Source organism: Armigeres subalbatus, chromosome 3 (genome assembly GCF_024139115.2).
Source record: "Armigeres subalbatus isolate Guangzhou_Male chromosome 3, GZ_Asu_2, whole genome shotgun sequence".
NCBI lineage: Eukaryota > Metazoa > Arthropoda > Insecta > Diptera > Culicidae > Armigeres > Armigeres subalbatus.
In genome coordinates this window covers 325277343-325293623 of record NC_085141.1, presented here as the reverse complement: position 1 = coordinate 325293623, position 16281 = coordinate 325277343, and the positions used below count along the sequence as shown (strand labels likewise).

The window sequence follows — 16281 nt, the reverse complement described above, 5'->3', positions numbered from 1 at the left end:
CCTTTCGGAAGCTTTTGGCGAAAACGCTTTTTACAACATGTGTGTTGTAAAATGGCGCATACGTCACTTTTTCAGTTTACGGCAGTGAAGGCCTGTTTTTTTCGTTCAAAAATTCCATTTCAACAAAGAATTCTCTGGTTTTCAACGCAATTTCAACAGAATTTTTTTCTTAGTTTTTTACGGTGAGTTTTTCTTTCGAAATTTCAACAAGAAATTGCTTGGAATTTTCAAGAAAAATCAATGATTTTTCGAAAAAGTTCCAAACAATTCGAAACATTCTCTGGAGTTGCAACGTGATGCTGTAGGGTTCAATCAGAAAATTCTATGGAAATTCACTACAGCAACAGTTCGCTAACTGGGCGCCTTTTAACTGGACTGTTTTTTAACTGGGCGTTCGCTAACTGAGCCAAAGCCCAGTTAAAAAGCAGTTATCCATCAAAAAACAACAACAAAGAGTCGGTGACGAGGGGATTCTGAATCGTATATTCTTTAAGCTTCATGTAAAACACGATCACAACAATGCATCGCGAATTCCCTCGTCAGCCCAGTTAGAAAGCGACGTTCGGTAACTGGGCTGGTGTTTTAGCCCAGTTAGCGAACGGTTGCTGTATATCTTTGGAATTTCCACTGAAAATTCTGCGGACTTCTTTGAATCGGCGTGGAAAATTATAAATCAGCGGCGTGACAAATTTTAAGAAGGAGGCGCGCTGATCCAAAAATATCGGCCGCAGCGGCGTGCCAAAAACTGTCGGCGGTGGCGGCGCACACCTCTAGCTGGGCGAGCATTTGGTGTGGTGGCGAATCTTTTTTGACCGAAGTTTCTTCTGGAGCCCGTAGGCCCGACTTCCACAAATGATGCGCTTTCGTATTTCACGACTAACATTGATATCAGCCGTTAGCAAGAATCCAAGCTAGACGAATTCCTCGACCATCTCGAAGGTATCTCCGTCTATCGTAACACTGCTTTCCAGGCGGCGCTCCACCAGTCCAACTTTTGTTGCTTCACGTTTCAGGCGAGTGTACAGTTCTGCCACCTTTGCAAATGTTGGGCCGACAATGTCCATGTCATCCGCGAAACAAATAAATTGACTGGATCTGTTGAAAATCGTAATGGTCTTTAGTTGTTGGATGGCAAACTTCTCACATTTAGAATAAATTAACAATTAAAACACATCGCGACAACGATTATCACGCACTCTCGCCTCTTCCACGGTCCAGGTAAAAATGGGCGAGTGAAAGTTCTTAAAGCCCTCAGAATAAGCGAGAACTTATTGCTTCGTGACCGGAAGTACTTTATCAAACGACGATTCTCATCAACCAAGAATGTGAACCGATTAAAGCGCTATCTCTTTCACCTTTCGTCTGAATGACTTGTCTCGTTTAATTTATTTTGGACTCTTATACTTATTTTCAAAGAGAGCAAATGCTCGGACTTGGACTCTGATCCCTCGGATTTTATAGCGGAGTGAGAATGGTTGCATACGCTTTAATTAATGAAAGCGACTTGAATGCAAGCTATGCGGATTTGAAGTAGTGCATTCTATTGGAAATGGGAATACTGAATACTTCAAATATAAATGAGGTGGAATTTCTGTATGAACTTAAAGAGAAATTCCTAAATTAACTTCAGGATAAATTCCTGAACTTTTCCAGGATGAGTTCCTGGAGAAACTCCAAAATAAATTTCCAGAGAAATTTGAGCTCCAGATGGAATTCTTGAACTCACCACATGGTGAATTCCTACAGAAACTCCAGGAAGAATTCTTAAAGAAACCTCAACCAACAACTCCTGGGACTTCTTGAGTGACGTGAAATATTCATTGAGTTTCAAAACCGTTTTAAACATGGTGTGTCCGAGATCTTATCACAACTATTGAAGAGTTACCGCCAGATCACAGATTGAGTTACTTACTATAAAGTTGTTGAAAAAAAAGTTTTACTATTCATAGTTGGATGTATGAAACCACAGCGTTCTTCAATTATTAAAAACAGTTCTCTTGAATAACCATTCATCATCATCATGTTCCTCATTCAGGCAACACATCCGGCTAGAAAATAATCCTTTTATAATAATCACTTCTCTTCGCAAGAACTCATTACTCATTTGTAGCCATGATGAGCAAAAAAAATCCAGACTAGCTCAGATCGACAGACTTCTCACATTCGCTTGTTAGCATCATTCTCTAGTTTCCATCCCTCATCGTAAAAGTCCATATATTGCCTTGCGCCCGTATGAACGTCAGCCACCACAGAATCTCAAAGGCGAAAAAACAACACAACACTTGTTCGAGTAGTACTGGGTCCACACATGGCTCTTCAAAGGTGGAGAGTCTCCATCCATCATCACTGACTTCAGTCAATCCTTGTGACCGGATGCCGCGAAGCGAAGTGAACCGGAAAAGAATGAATCATTCATAGCCAGTGAGCGTCCTATCGGTTTCCGTCACCGTATTTTCCGTAACATGGATTACTGCCAACCAGCGGAGAACTCCGCAGGGATGTCAGATTAATTTGCCATACTCAACGGTTATACTTAAAAAAATAAATTTCGACATACAGGTAGAATAGTTTTACGAAAAATAAATATGAATATCTCCGTGATACCTTTCCAATCAACTCGCGCTTAACAATTCAATTCCTACAACAAATTATGGAAAAATAGAGTAGTAGCACTCAAATTTATATTCATATGTTGTCTGACTATTTCGTTAAAACAAAAAATAAATGAATGTTTGCTTTCGTTCCAGTGCGCAAATATTTGAACAAAAATTCCAACATTCACGCTACCCAGTTCCTGTAAATCATCCAATGAAACAAAATTAATTGACAAAACTCAAACAATTACCGTAATCACTTCCTCGTGAACGATATCGCTGCAAAATGAGCTGATGGGGGTAGCGGTCGGCTCTTGATTAGATCGACATATACCGCCATTGGTGGTGGGCTGCGGATGTGTACGCCCGATACCGCGGTGGTGCTCCAATTAAATCGTACAAACACCCTCGAGCTGCCGTGTGCGATTGGTTACCACCTGCTGCGGTCGAACGTGTTGCCGTCGTCTGTTGACGGTGGCTTTTTTTCCTCTCGTTAATTTCCTGCTCGTCGATTCTCACTTCTTTCCGCGATGTCGAAGTCGTCGTTCTGGATCAAGGTCCTGATGAAATGTTACACATGGCAGCCATTCGCGGATGCTGCCGATGTTGCCACTACACGTCCATCGCCACCGTGTTGACCTACAGGGAAGCTGGCGCAGCTTTGTGGCTGCCAGCTGTCCATCCCACGATGAGGGATTGGAAAATTAGTTTCTTTCATCATTTTGCTGGGATTTTTTCTGTGTTCTATTTTGTTGCCGTCAGTTTTCTGCTCCGACGTGAAAGGAAGGACTTTTCGGTTGCATCACCTGGAAATATGAATGATGGAGCAAATGACAGAAGTTGGAAATTAGTTCCTTTTGTTGCGCTTCATATGTACGGTGTGTCATGGGAAATTGATTGAATTGAGTTGAATGGAATGAATATGTGTCTTGATTATCTTGAATTCTATGTAATTGAACGTTCATATGACTTTTGTATCGATTTTACCTTATTATCTAGTTTTTTTTATTCCTTTATTTATTTATTTAGGCACTCTGTGTTACTTAACCGCTACTGTACCGAGATCTACTGTGGTATTCTGCAACCAGAATCCACACAGAATCTATTTTTAGATTTCCATTGCCATTATTGTTGTCGTTGCCAGTCCATCTCATCGTGAGTCCATTGTGTCCGTTTGTCCATGTCGTGTATCCAATGATCGTTGCATTGTTCGGTTGCCATTTTTGCCGAGTACGTTGGAGGAATGCCTCCGAGAAGAACAAGTGTCAGTCGTCATCAGGCAGCCATGACGATAAGCGCGTCTCCCAGAACGCTACCGCATGGGCTGCGCATCCGGCGACTGACGAGGGTTTGGTGGAGGGGCTGGGAATCGAACCCATGACCATTCGCTTATAAGGCGAACGTGTAGCCAACTACGCTAGTTATTAGCTATCTTTTTTGTATTGCACAATATTCCTTAGACGAAACAATGTCAGAAGAAAAAATCTATTAGAAGAGTACCATCATATGCCACGCTTGACTTCTGCACAATTGGATGATTTGGACCGAGCATTTGGGTGACACTGATAGATAATCTTTGTTTGATTTTGTTATTTTCGACATTATTATTAAAATACGGTTAATATATTATCTAATTGAGGGTAAATTTATAATTTTCTTTCACATTGTAAATAGTCAAGTTTGCTATGAGGGAAGATCAACACCTTTCGATATAGGTACATGGTGCGTAAAATAAAATAATAAAAGACTTTTTACTGTCGAATTTTCAAATGTTAAGGACATAGTTGGAAGAGTACCATGATGGCAGTCAATATGGCACCGGACCTTCCACGGGCCAACCCCACACCTCCCGCACTCCTCTCCCACCAACATTCGAATGCATCGAACAGCATCGAACGAAAGTATAATATTCAAATTACTAACCTGTTCACAGCATATTTATTCACTTCCCGTGATAATGAACATGTTTCCTCAAATAGTCCTATGAATTTCGGCTCGAATGTTATCGTAAATCAGCAGTTTCGTGCCAATTTAATAGCCGTTCGCGTTTCTTCAGGCTTATCACTGCACTTCACTTCTTCTCAAAGGGCATAGAAAAACCATTTTTTTACTCACTTCTCCGCACATGAGCAGCCCGAAATGTTGATAGAATGCAAATTAAACATCACTTTTTGAAATCAGTCACTCGTTTGAACCGAAAACTTAATATAAACTGCTATTTTTGCCCGAAAAAACGATTAAAAACTGACCGCGGAACGAATGTAAACACCGGCAGCGGCAGCAGCAAACTAATACATAGGGTGGTTCAAAAAATGATTTTGCTCCGCCGCGCTCAGTCGATTATGATTCATAATTTGGGTGTCATCCGATGGTTTGGGTTGGTTTGAATAGAGGCTTACCATGCACAGGTCGTTTCAGGTTTGTATGACAGTTGATATGGCGAGGTTGAATTTTACATTATTTTGATAGTGGCACTTCGTCATTGGGCGCTGGCGAGGGGGAGACCATATGACTGGATGAAATATTCAAGAGCTTTAAGGTTCCTCCAAACACACGCGATGCGACAATCGCGACGCGATTCTATCGCTTGGCGACTGTGATTCTGCTGCCGTTGGTATGGAAGCGTAAATGAAACATTGCCGGCAGCGACCCGACGATAGAATCGCGGCGACTAGTTGTCGCCGTCGCGGCGATGAAATCACTTAGGTCTGGGGGAGCCTTTAATTCCATAAACAATGGACATTGAATGATCGTTTCAAAGGTTGGGAGTCGATTTTAATCGAGGTTGCGAATCTTTAGCATGATAATTAGGCTTATTTTTTGCGTTACATAATCAATGGATCTTTCCTGCGGTGCGGTTTTCGTTCAGTGAAGTCTCCGGAATGTTGTTTTAAGCTATGTGGGTTCTCTTTTCGCCAGCGTTTGGAGGGGAGGCACTGTAGCCAGTGTAATGAAAGGTTTAGTTTCTCATACTAGTTTTCATATAAACTTGAACCGGCTAGTGTTCAACCAGTTTTTGTTCAAATCGGTTTTTGGAGGACACTCGGAGCATGGGACGGAATCGAGTGAGCGTGGTGGAGCTGGGTAGTTTTTTGAACCACCCTACTAATATTCTTTGTTTTTTATAAATACGACACCAATACTACTACAGTATATGACAGTTTTTATTGTACCAATACTTTCAACAGGGCAGATTCCGAAGGGAATCCCGACCGGATTCCGAAGGGAATCCCGACCGGATTCCAAAGGAAATCCCGACCGGATTCCGAAGGGAATTCCGACCGGATTCCGAAGAGATTCCCGACCGTATTCCGAAGGGAATCCCGACCGTATTCCGAAGGGAATCCCGACCGTATTCCGAAGGGAATCCCGACCGTATTCCAAAGGGAATCCCGACCGGATGTTAAAGGAAATCCCGACCGGATTCCGAAGGGAATCCCGACCGTATTTCGAAAGAAAATTCCGACCGGATTCCGATATCTCGATCGAATTCCGAAGGGAACCCCAACCGGATTCCAAAGGGAATCCCGACCAGATTCCGAAGAGAAACCCGATCGGATTCGAAAGGAATCCCGACCGGATTCCGAATGGGAATCCCGACCGGATTCCGAATGGGAATCCCGACCGGATTCCGATGGAAATCCCGACCGGATTCCGAAGGGAATCCCGACCGGATTCCGAAGGGAATCCTGACCAGATTCCGAATGGGAATCCCGACCAGATTCCGAAGAGAATCTCGACCAGATTTCGAAGGGTATCCCGACCGTAATCCGAAGGGAACCCTAACCGGATTCCGAAGGGAATTCCGGCAGGATTCCGAAGGGAACCCCAACCGGATTCCGAAGCGAATCCCGACCGGATTCCGAAGGGAATCCCGACCAAATTCCGAAGAGAAACCCGATCGGATTCCGAAGGGGATCCCGACCGGATTCCGAAGGCAATCCCGACCGGATTCCGAAGGGAATCCCGACCGAATTCCGAAGGGAATCCCGACCGGATTACGAAGGGAATCCCGACAGGATTCCGAAGAGAATCCCGACCGGATTCCGAAGAGAATCCCGACCGGATTCCGAAGAGAATCCCGACCGGATTTCGAAGGGAATCACGACCGGATTCCGAAGGGTATCCCGACCGTATTCCGAAGGGAATCCCGACCGGATTCTTATATCTCGATCCAATTCCGAAGGGAACCCCAACCGGATTACAAAGGGAATCCCGACCATATTCCGAAGAGAAACCCGATAGGATTCCGAATGGGAATCGCGACAGGATTCCGAATGGGAATCCCAACCAGATTCCGAAGGAAATCCCCACCGGATACCGAAGGGAATCCCGACCGGATTCCGAAGGGAATCCCGACCAGATTCCGAAGAGAATCCTGACCGGATTCCGCAGGGAATCCCGACTGGATTTTGAAGGTAATCACGACCGGATACCGAAGGGTATCCTGACCGAATTCGAAGGGTATCCTGACCGTATTCCGAAGGGAATCCTAACCGGATTCCGAAGGGAATCCCGACCGGATTCCCAAGGGAATCTCGACCGGATTCCGAAGGGAATCCCGACCAGATTCCGAAGAGAAACCCGACCGGATTCCGAATGGAATCCCAACCGGATTCCGAATGGGAATCCCGACCGGATTCCGAATGAGAATCCCAACCGGATTCCGAATGGGAATCCCAACCGGATTCCGAATTGGAATCCCCACCGAATTCCGAATGGGAATCCCATCCGGATTTCGAAGGAAATCCCGACCGGATTCCAAAGGGAATGCCGACCGGATTCCGAGGGGAATCACGACCGGATTCCGAGGGGAATCCCGACCGGATTCCGAGGGGATTCCCGACCGGATTTCGAAGGGAATCCCGACCGGATTCCGAGGGGAATCCAGACCGGATTCCGAGGGGATTCCCGACCAGATTTCGAGGGGAATCCCGACCGGATTCCGAAGAGAATCCCGACCGGATTTTGAAGGTAATCACGACCGGATTCATATGGGAATTCCGACTGAATTCCAAAGGGTATCCCGACCGTATTCCGAAGGGAACCCCAACCGGATTCCGAAGGGAATCCCGACCTGATTCCGAAGGGAATCCCGACCGGATTCCGATATCTCGATCGAATTACGAAAGGAACCCCAACCGGATTCCAAAGGGAATCCCGACCAGATTCCGAAGAGAAACCCGATCGGATTCCGAAGGGAATCCTGACCGGATTCCGAATGGGAATCCTGACCGGATTCCGAATGGGAATCCTGACCGGATTCCGAAGGGAATCCTGACCAGATTCCGAAGGAAATCCTGATCGGATTCCGAAGGGAATCGAAGGGAATCCTGACCGAATTCCGAAGGGAATCCTGACCGGATTCCAAAGGGAATCCTGACCGGATTCCAAAGGGAATCCTGACCGGATTCCGAAGGGAATCCTGATCGAATTCCGAAGGGAATTCTAACCGGATTCCGAAGGAAATCCCGACCGGATTCCGAAGAGAATCCCGACCGGATTCCGAAGAGAATCCCGACCGGATTTCGAAGGGAATCACGACCGGATTCCGAAGGGTATCTCGACCGTATTCCGAAGGGAACCCCAACCGGATTCCGAAGGGAATCCCGACCGGATTCCGAAGGGAATATCGACCGTATTCCGAAGGGAATCTCGACCGTATTCCGAAGGGAATCTCGACCGAATTCCGAAGGGAATCCCGACCGGATTCCGAAGGGAATCCCGACCGGATTCCGAAGGGAATCCCGACCGGATTCCGAAGGGAATCCCGACCAAATTCCGAAGAGAAACCCGATCGGATTCCGAAGGGAATCCCGACCGGATTCCGAATGGGAATCCCGACCGGATTCCGAAGGGAATCCCGACCGGATTCCGAAGGGAATCCCGACCGGATTCCGAAGGGAATCCCGACCGGATTCCGAAGGGAATCCCGACCGGATTCCGAAGAGTATCCCGACCGGATTTTGAAGGTAATCACGACCGGATTCCGAAGGGTATCCCGACCGAATTCCGAAGGGTATCCCGACCGTATTCCGAAGGGAACCCCAACCGGATTCCGAAGGGAATCCCGACCGGATTCCGAAGGGAATCTCGACCGTATTTCGAAGGGAATCCCGACCAGATTCCGAAGAGAAACCCGATCGGATTCCGAATGGGAATCCCGACCGGATTCCGAATGGAAATCCCGACCGGATTCCGAAGGGAATCCCGACCGGATTCCGAAGGGAATCCCGACCGGATTCCGAAGGGAATCCCGACCGGATTCCGAAGGGAATCCCGACCGGATTCCGAAGGGAATCCCGACCGGATTCCGAAGGGAATCCCGACCGGATTTCGAAGGGAATCCCGACCGGATGCCGAAGGGTATCCCGACCGAATTCCGAAGGGAAGCCTAACCGGATTCCGAAGAGAAACCCGATCGGATTCCGAATGGGAATCCCGGCAGGATTCCGAAGAAAATCCCGACCGGATTCCGAAGGGAATTCCGACCGGATTCCGAAGGGAATCCTGACCGGATTCGAAGGAATCCCGACCGGATTCGAAGGAATCCTGACTAGATTCTGAATGGAATTCTGACAGGATTCCGAAGGGAATCCCGACAGGATTCCGAAGGGAATCCCGACCGGATTCCGAAAAGAATCCCGACCGGATTCCGAAGGGAATCCCGACCGGATTCCGAAGAGAATCCCGACCGGATTCCGAAGGGAATCCCGACCGGATTTCGAAGGGAATCCCGACCGAATTCCGAAGGGTATTCCGACCGTATTCCGAAGGGAACCCTAACCGGATTCCGAAGGGAATCCCGACCAGATTCCGAAGAGAAACCCGCCAGGATTCCGAAGGGAATCCCGCCAGGATTCCGAAGGGAATCCCGCCAGGATTCCGAAGGGAATCCCGCCAGGATTCCGAAGGGAATCCCGCCAGGATTCCGAAGGGAATCCCGACAGGATTCCGAAGGGAATCCCGACAGGATTCCGAATGGGAATCCCGACAGGATTCCGAATAGGAATCCCGATAGGATTGTATGCGGCCGTTTCTTGGGCCGGGGAATGTTCTTAAGGTGGTTAAAGAGCCCTCCTATTAAATATTTAGTTAAAAAAAGGAGTACGGATTTTAATCCTTCGTTTAGAAATCCGTCCACGGTGGACGGATTTCGATTCAGGAGTAGATATTTAATTTATTATTTTCGCATGTTTTTTGTAGTTTTTCATGTGTAAATGTGACACATTTTAAAAGAAGAAGCCTTCATGCTCCTATGTCAATGACAAACGTTACATAAGAATTCATTTCCTATTTTCTAGTCACTTTTTATATGACAAGGTGCTTAAATGTATGGATTTTGATACCCCACGGTATCACTAAAATATCTTATCCTTTTCAGCTTTGCACCATGAGTTGCAGTATTGTTTCTATACTGCCGTAATCTGAAAAAGTGACGTATGCGCCAAATTACAACATACTGGTTTTCCATTTTTCTGTTAAAGAGCACGATAAGTACTACTCGTTAACACCATTTTCGGCAAAAGGTTAAAACGTCACTTTTTCAGATTACGGCAGTATAGTTACAAGTCCCATATTAAAACAATGGAATTCGCAACTATAGGAACATGAATAAAACATTCTGCAACTAGGGTAAAACGTCCTATCGTTGTGATATGTCCTAATGTTGCGGTGGTGCTTAAATAGTTCATCCTGGATATAATAGCATAAAAAGCAATTATGGATCCGCTAAAACTCTTCAAATCAACCTCTAGAACACCTTTTGTTTGATAAAATTCCGTTCAAAATTATGTAAAATCAACGTTTTCCATTAAAAAAATTGCTTCCTTTGAGCCTATTATTGCGGTAGTGCTAAGGTCATATTGTTGTGGCATCGCTCTCCATAAGAAATACAGGCAATACTGCAACAATAGGACTGACCTTCAAAAAATACCGCAACAATAGGCAACTGCGTCCTATTATTGCGGTATTCTGTTTTTATTGCGATAAAATCAAAACAACATAAGCTTAGCACAATTGCCGTAATATTTACGAAACTAGAGTTAACCAGCATCATATTCTACTACTGCAATATGAAAAAATATAAACAGCTAATTTTTAAAGAATTTTCGAAATTAATTTTGCTTCGATGCGGCACTTAAGCCCTCCATGATAGGTGGTTTTACCCTGGGAGGGAGATCCAGATACTACGCACGAAATAACAATAAAATTAAACGTCATGACGCAAGAAAATTATAGACGAGCAAAATATACCAAAGCAAGCGTCACACGGACTGACCAATTTTTGTTTTGCGTGTCATCGATGTTTTCGTTGATTTCATTAAAGCCGGTGCGTGACTTTCTCAAGTTTCATATAACGTTCCGAGTGCGGGAATTTGAAATATGAAGTGTCTCGTGAAACTCTCTCTCCCGGAGTATTGAATTAAGAAGTGTCCGGAACATAGTCGTTTTTCGCTTCCCTATGGAGGGAATCACAAAATGCGGCGGATTAAATTCAGTATAAATAAAATACGAATCTCTTGTCAGCATCTATCTCGACCAACTCAACAACCAAAACTCATTCAAAGTCATTTATATAAAATTTAATAATTTTGTCGATATTTTTTCACACTAATTTATTCGTAATATAATTCCTTGATATAAATTTCAATGAATCGTTATCTATTTATAAATTCTCGTAAAGTATGATATCAATGCAATGATATATTTTGGCAAATAATTTCATAAATGATCACCACTACACCTTTATCCCTTTTTGTTCATCGAATCATTTTGGCGTTTGTTTATCTCCGTTATCTTGTTTATTTTTGAGATAAAAATTTATTGAATGAAACGACATTAGCTTTTTGATTATAAAGGGATAGCCTTGTCGTCATGAAGAACCATTTCACAAGGACATTGCCGGTAATTGATGTTTTGGGGTAAGGAAAATAATTCCCCTTCATATTGATTATATTTGAATGAAAATTATATGGGATAGAATGTTAATGCAATTTAGCTATTACCACTCAAAACTACATTGTGGTCTAATGATTAAGATCTCTGAGCAACACTGAGGAAAATGGACGTATGGTTTTCAATCAAACGCCTTATGAAAATTTGCCACAAGGAATCGTTATGAATTTCAATATGTTGCCTTATGAATGATGATTTTGAAAAAAAGAGAAGTGCGGCAGACTGGGTTCGAACCATGGACGTCGGGGTTGGGAGGCCGGTATGTAGACCACACGCCCATCGACGCTTGATTACTCGGGAAGGTAACTGCGTATAAGAAGCACTGTTGGTGGAATAATCAGTCAAAGATTCATAAGGCGCCAGTTATGAATTTCGATAGTCCAGTTCGCTGAATGAAAGGTAGTATTCTTTCTTCCAGGTTCGATTAACGATTAAGCAAATAAATAAATAAATAAAAATGTATGTATGTATGTATGTATGTAGTGAGCAACCATCCTTGCTGTAGTCTTGCTCTGCATGCGGTTCACTTGACAGTAGAGTCAAATTGCAATATCAATTTGAATTCAACATATTGCTGTATGAAGGGCCAAAAACGGAGGCGGTGGGCCTGTAAGCAGAGACACTCACACGAAACCCACGGGAAAATGAGAATATCCTTCCAGCAGAATGATCCAACAAATATAATTAATTGATATTTGCAATACTAGTCAAGCTTTCCACGGGATGGTTTGTTTGAAGAAGGGCGCGTCAACTGGTTAACAACTGTTGGAGATGAAAGTACTAGACGCAAACGTCTGTTACTTTCCTTCCTTGACTCCGATTGGCTACCACTTCATTGTCCAGTTGTAACTTCACTGATGCACCCTCCCAACCCCATTTCATATATTTACAGTCAAATCAGTAATATTGTAAGGGAAATTAGGGCATGTGTAGAGAATACATGAAATAGTGATCTGGCGGATAATCCTGGAAGGCTCATATGCTTCAATACACCTGATTCTTTTTTTACACGGGGGATGCGTTCCGTGTAAAATAAGTTTTTAGTTCAAAATCCGTGTAAAAAAGGTTTTATGATTTCTCGACGAATCATGCAAAATTAAGCAACTTTGCAAAAATTTTGTTTGGGATTTTTTACACGGCCGTGTAAAAAAAATCCGTGTAAAAACAGAATCGGGTGTACTTTACTCTGGAACATTTCATTGTAAACTCACGGTGATGTTTCGGGGTACAACAACTTCCTGTAAGCACAATGTAATACGGTGGTGTTTCGGTTGAAGAACACCCTTGGTCCCCCCTTGGGAGAAAAAACGCGAAATTTTTGTTTTCACTTATAATGCGTTTTCTGACTAGGACTCTTCACCAAAAAATGTAACGTATATTGCCACCAATTTTTTAATGTTTCTGAACTGTTTAATGTATAACAAACATACATTTGAGTTTAATACCATGTCAACATTGTGTCCTATTGTTGTTTTTGTTAATTTATTGTTTAGATTCGTCTGCCTTATAAAGGGTTAACAACATCTATCGCTATCGATGGTTCACAAGAAAACTTTCAAAATTTGATATGAAGAATTTTGAAGAAACTTAAAGAAATGATTGGCAAGAATTGATTATTCATGTTGGCAAATGTGTTTTTGTTTTCTTTTGCATTTCGAAGTAGCTTGTTTCATAACAGGTGGGAAAAGACAGAAGTTGCAAAGCGAAATCTCTCCTTCATTCTTTCACCAATTATGCCAGATTCAGACGACAAACACTTTACAGATTTTTTCAAATCGTCAAAATCCGACTATTCACGATTAAAATTACGAAAAAATGTTGTACTGTAGCTGCGGATTGGGTTGGCTTTGAAGAACGTGAAACGAGCGATGCAGATAATGAATTAATAAACGATAAGCAAAGGGAATCATTGCAAGAAGATGTATCCTAGACGTCTCCTTTTCTCTTTACAATGGACACTAGGGTGGCTCAAAAAACACTTTTTCAAATTTTTTGATGAGCCGCCCTCTTATTCAATTCTATTTGATGCCCTGATGCTCTGGACAAAATTTCAGCCATTTCGGTCAACGTTTGATCGGTGCTAAACTTGTTGGAAGTTTATATGGAAAAATGTATGCAGAAACATCCAAAAACAGTGATTTGCAGTTGGATGGCACAATTTACGATCAAGAACCATGATACTCATTCAGTTCTTGTAGAATTAAATACAGAATGTAATGCTGAAAACCGCGAGAAGATTAGAGTTTATTAGGCAAAGATATTAGCATTTTACTGGAGTGTTGTAGGGGTGAATTTATTTCTTTTCAAAGGTAAAAGAAACTAAATTTGCTCAAACCCCACTTCAGAGAAATGCTAATAACTTAGCCGGGCAAACTCTAATCTTCTCGCGGTTTTCAGCATAACATTCTCTATTCAATTCTTCAAGATCTGAATGAGTACCATAGTTTTTCATCGTAAGTTGTGCCGTCCAACTGCAATTCACTGTTTTTGGATGTTTCTGCATACATTTTTGCATATAAACTTCCAACGAGTTTAGCACCGCCCAAACGTTGACCGATTTGGCTGAAATTTTGTCCAGAGCATCAGGGCATCAAAAAGAACTGAATAAGAGGGCGGCCCATCAAAAAAATTGAAAAAAGTTTTTCCCATACTAATTTGAGCCACCCTAATGGACACCATTTTCAAACGAGTTTCACAGTTCGATTGTATTAGGCATTTTTTTTTGTTCAACAACCGTCGTTTCAAATATAGATTGATAATGTTCAATTTAATTTTCTGCTTTTTATAGTTTTCAAGCAAATGATCAGTATCGATACTCCCAAATTATTAAACATTTTCAGCTAGGTCTGTGGTGACGTTTCATGACAACTAAAGTTAGGTCTGCACTGACATTCATATTTTTTGAATCTGAATCTCCCTCCCAGGTTTTACCCTATCGGTCATTGGAACACTGCACCACTAATTGGACGTATCAGTTTAGGTTTCAATGTTGGATTCTGCTGCAATTGGATCACTCTTCGTTTGAACTATAATTGATCAGCTTTCGGATGCTCATGATTCAACTTTCTCAATGACTCAACTATCGGGTCTTTTATCCTAAATTGCTCAAATTGAAATAGGTTATGTTTATTGAAATTTTCAATATTTTGCATGACAGCTTCCTTACTCCTGCAGGTCTAGCAAAAAATGAGCCTGAGAAACATATCGAACTATAGATGAAACTAGATGCGATGTGTAAGATAGTTGTGAAAGAATTGTGAGAATCGTTCAAAAGCCGTCCGAGAACCAGCTGTTTGAACTTGTAGTTCTCACGATTACCTGATCGCAGAATTCGACATCTAATTCGAAAGACGGATTTCCCAACATGTAATTAAGATAAGGTTTTCCCTAATACAAATTCTTGTACTTATTATTCAATTAACAGATGTGGTGGACTTTGACCAACAAGTTTAACCATAAGAAGTTGATGTACCATGCGTCTCCATATGCTCGTACCTTCATGGTGCTTTATGATTATGATGATGCACATTTTTAATATCCTACCTATCCAGCCGCCTGGGAGGTCAATGTTCTTGTGAAAAACAGTCATGGGAACATTTACATATCAGATTGTCGGAATGACTTAGTATTTTAAGTCCTCTGGACATAAAACATGCAAGTGACTTCAACGCTTTTAACGCCAATGAAAACACACAAGCGATGAACCACCTATTATCCCAATCCATCAGCTATCGCCAGACACCAGTCACACCAGAGCACTTTGAAACTTGGATTCCGTGAGGAGTGACCTTAAGAATATTGTGCTGCCATCATTGTGCTGATTACAGACTGCATGCACTCAGAGTCTTCGAGTCATCGTATGCTTTTCACGATGAAATGCAGAGAAACAAGATCACGAGCTAGTTCAGTATAAAAATAAAACTTCAAATTCCAGTGCAATATGTAGAACCGAACATTTTTCAAGAGCTCTTAAATAAGTCTTGAAAAATAGTTTTTAATCCAATTGGTTCAGAATGATGTAAAGGACAATGAATATGATAAGTCAACCTGAAACACATGATGATATTGCAGTAAGGAAGTTTTTTGTCGTAATTTTGTCTTAGTACGCAAACATAATTAAGGTGAAAAATTAATTGCGTTAATGTTTTATTTGGAACGGTCGATCTAAATAAACTCTTCGAGTGGACAAGAAAAGGTTCTACTCATAAATAATTAGGTATTTGTGTCACAGAAAACAAAATCTATTATATTATTTATCAAAAAACGACCCCTGCTGGACTGATTAAATTAGGACCACTTTCTGTGGCACAAATTCGTCGCTACACAAAAAATTAGCCAGGAAGTACCCCGTTGTCACGAGTGTGGTATGTCACAACTTTTTGCTGCCGCTCACCACATCCAGGAGCATTCACCCAAAACGGCAGACCAGAGTGCCATCAGCGAGAGTGCCCGACGGATTGTAGTGAAACAAAAAAAATGTGTCCACGTGGTATTTACAGTGATTGCGTCGGATTTCATGTTGTCGTCATGCCTACGGTTACCGGCACACAAAAAGGGGTACCTTGCCATTATGGAACTGGATTTATGTTTTGCTGACAGATTTGCGACGAGGATTAGCTTTCCTTTCTTTTCTGTGGTTCTCGTTAGTAGGTGTACTGTGCTGTTTTTTTTTTTGTGTTGTTATTCAAATCAAGGTTGGAGAATTCGATTTATCCGCCATGTTCATATG

General features: G+C 42.7%; 1 protein-coding gene across 1 annotated transcript in view; it reads right to left on the bottom strand.

Moving 5' to 3' along the window:
* Window positions 1–16281, bottom strand: part of LOC134221106 (prolactin-releasing peptide receptor) — a 193394-nt gene that overhangs the window by 35948 nt on the left and 141165 nt on the right. Inside the window, exon 3 of the mRNA XM_062700295.1 lies at window positions 2846–3400. The gene's annotated coding sequence lies outside the window, so the exon portion shown is untranslated. The remainder of the gene's footprint in view (window positions 1–2845; window positions 3401–16281) is intronic.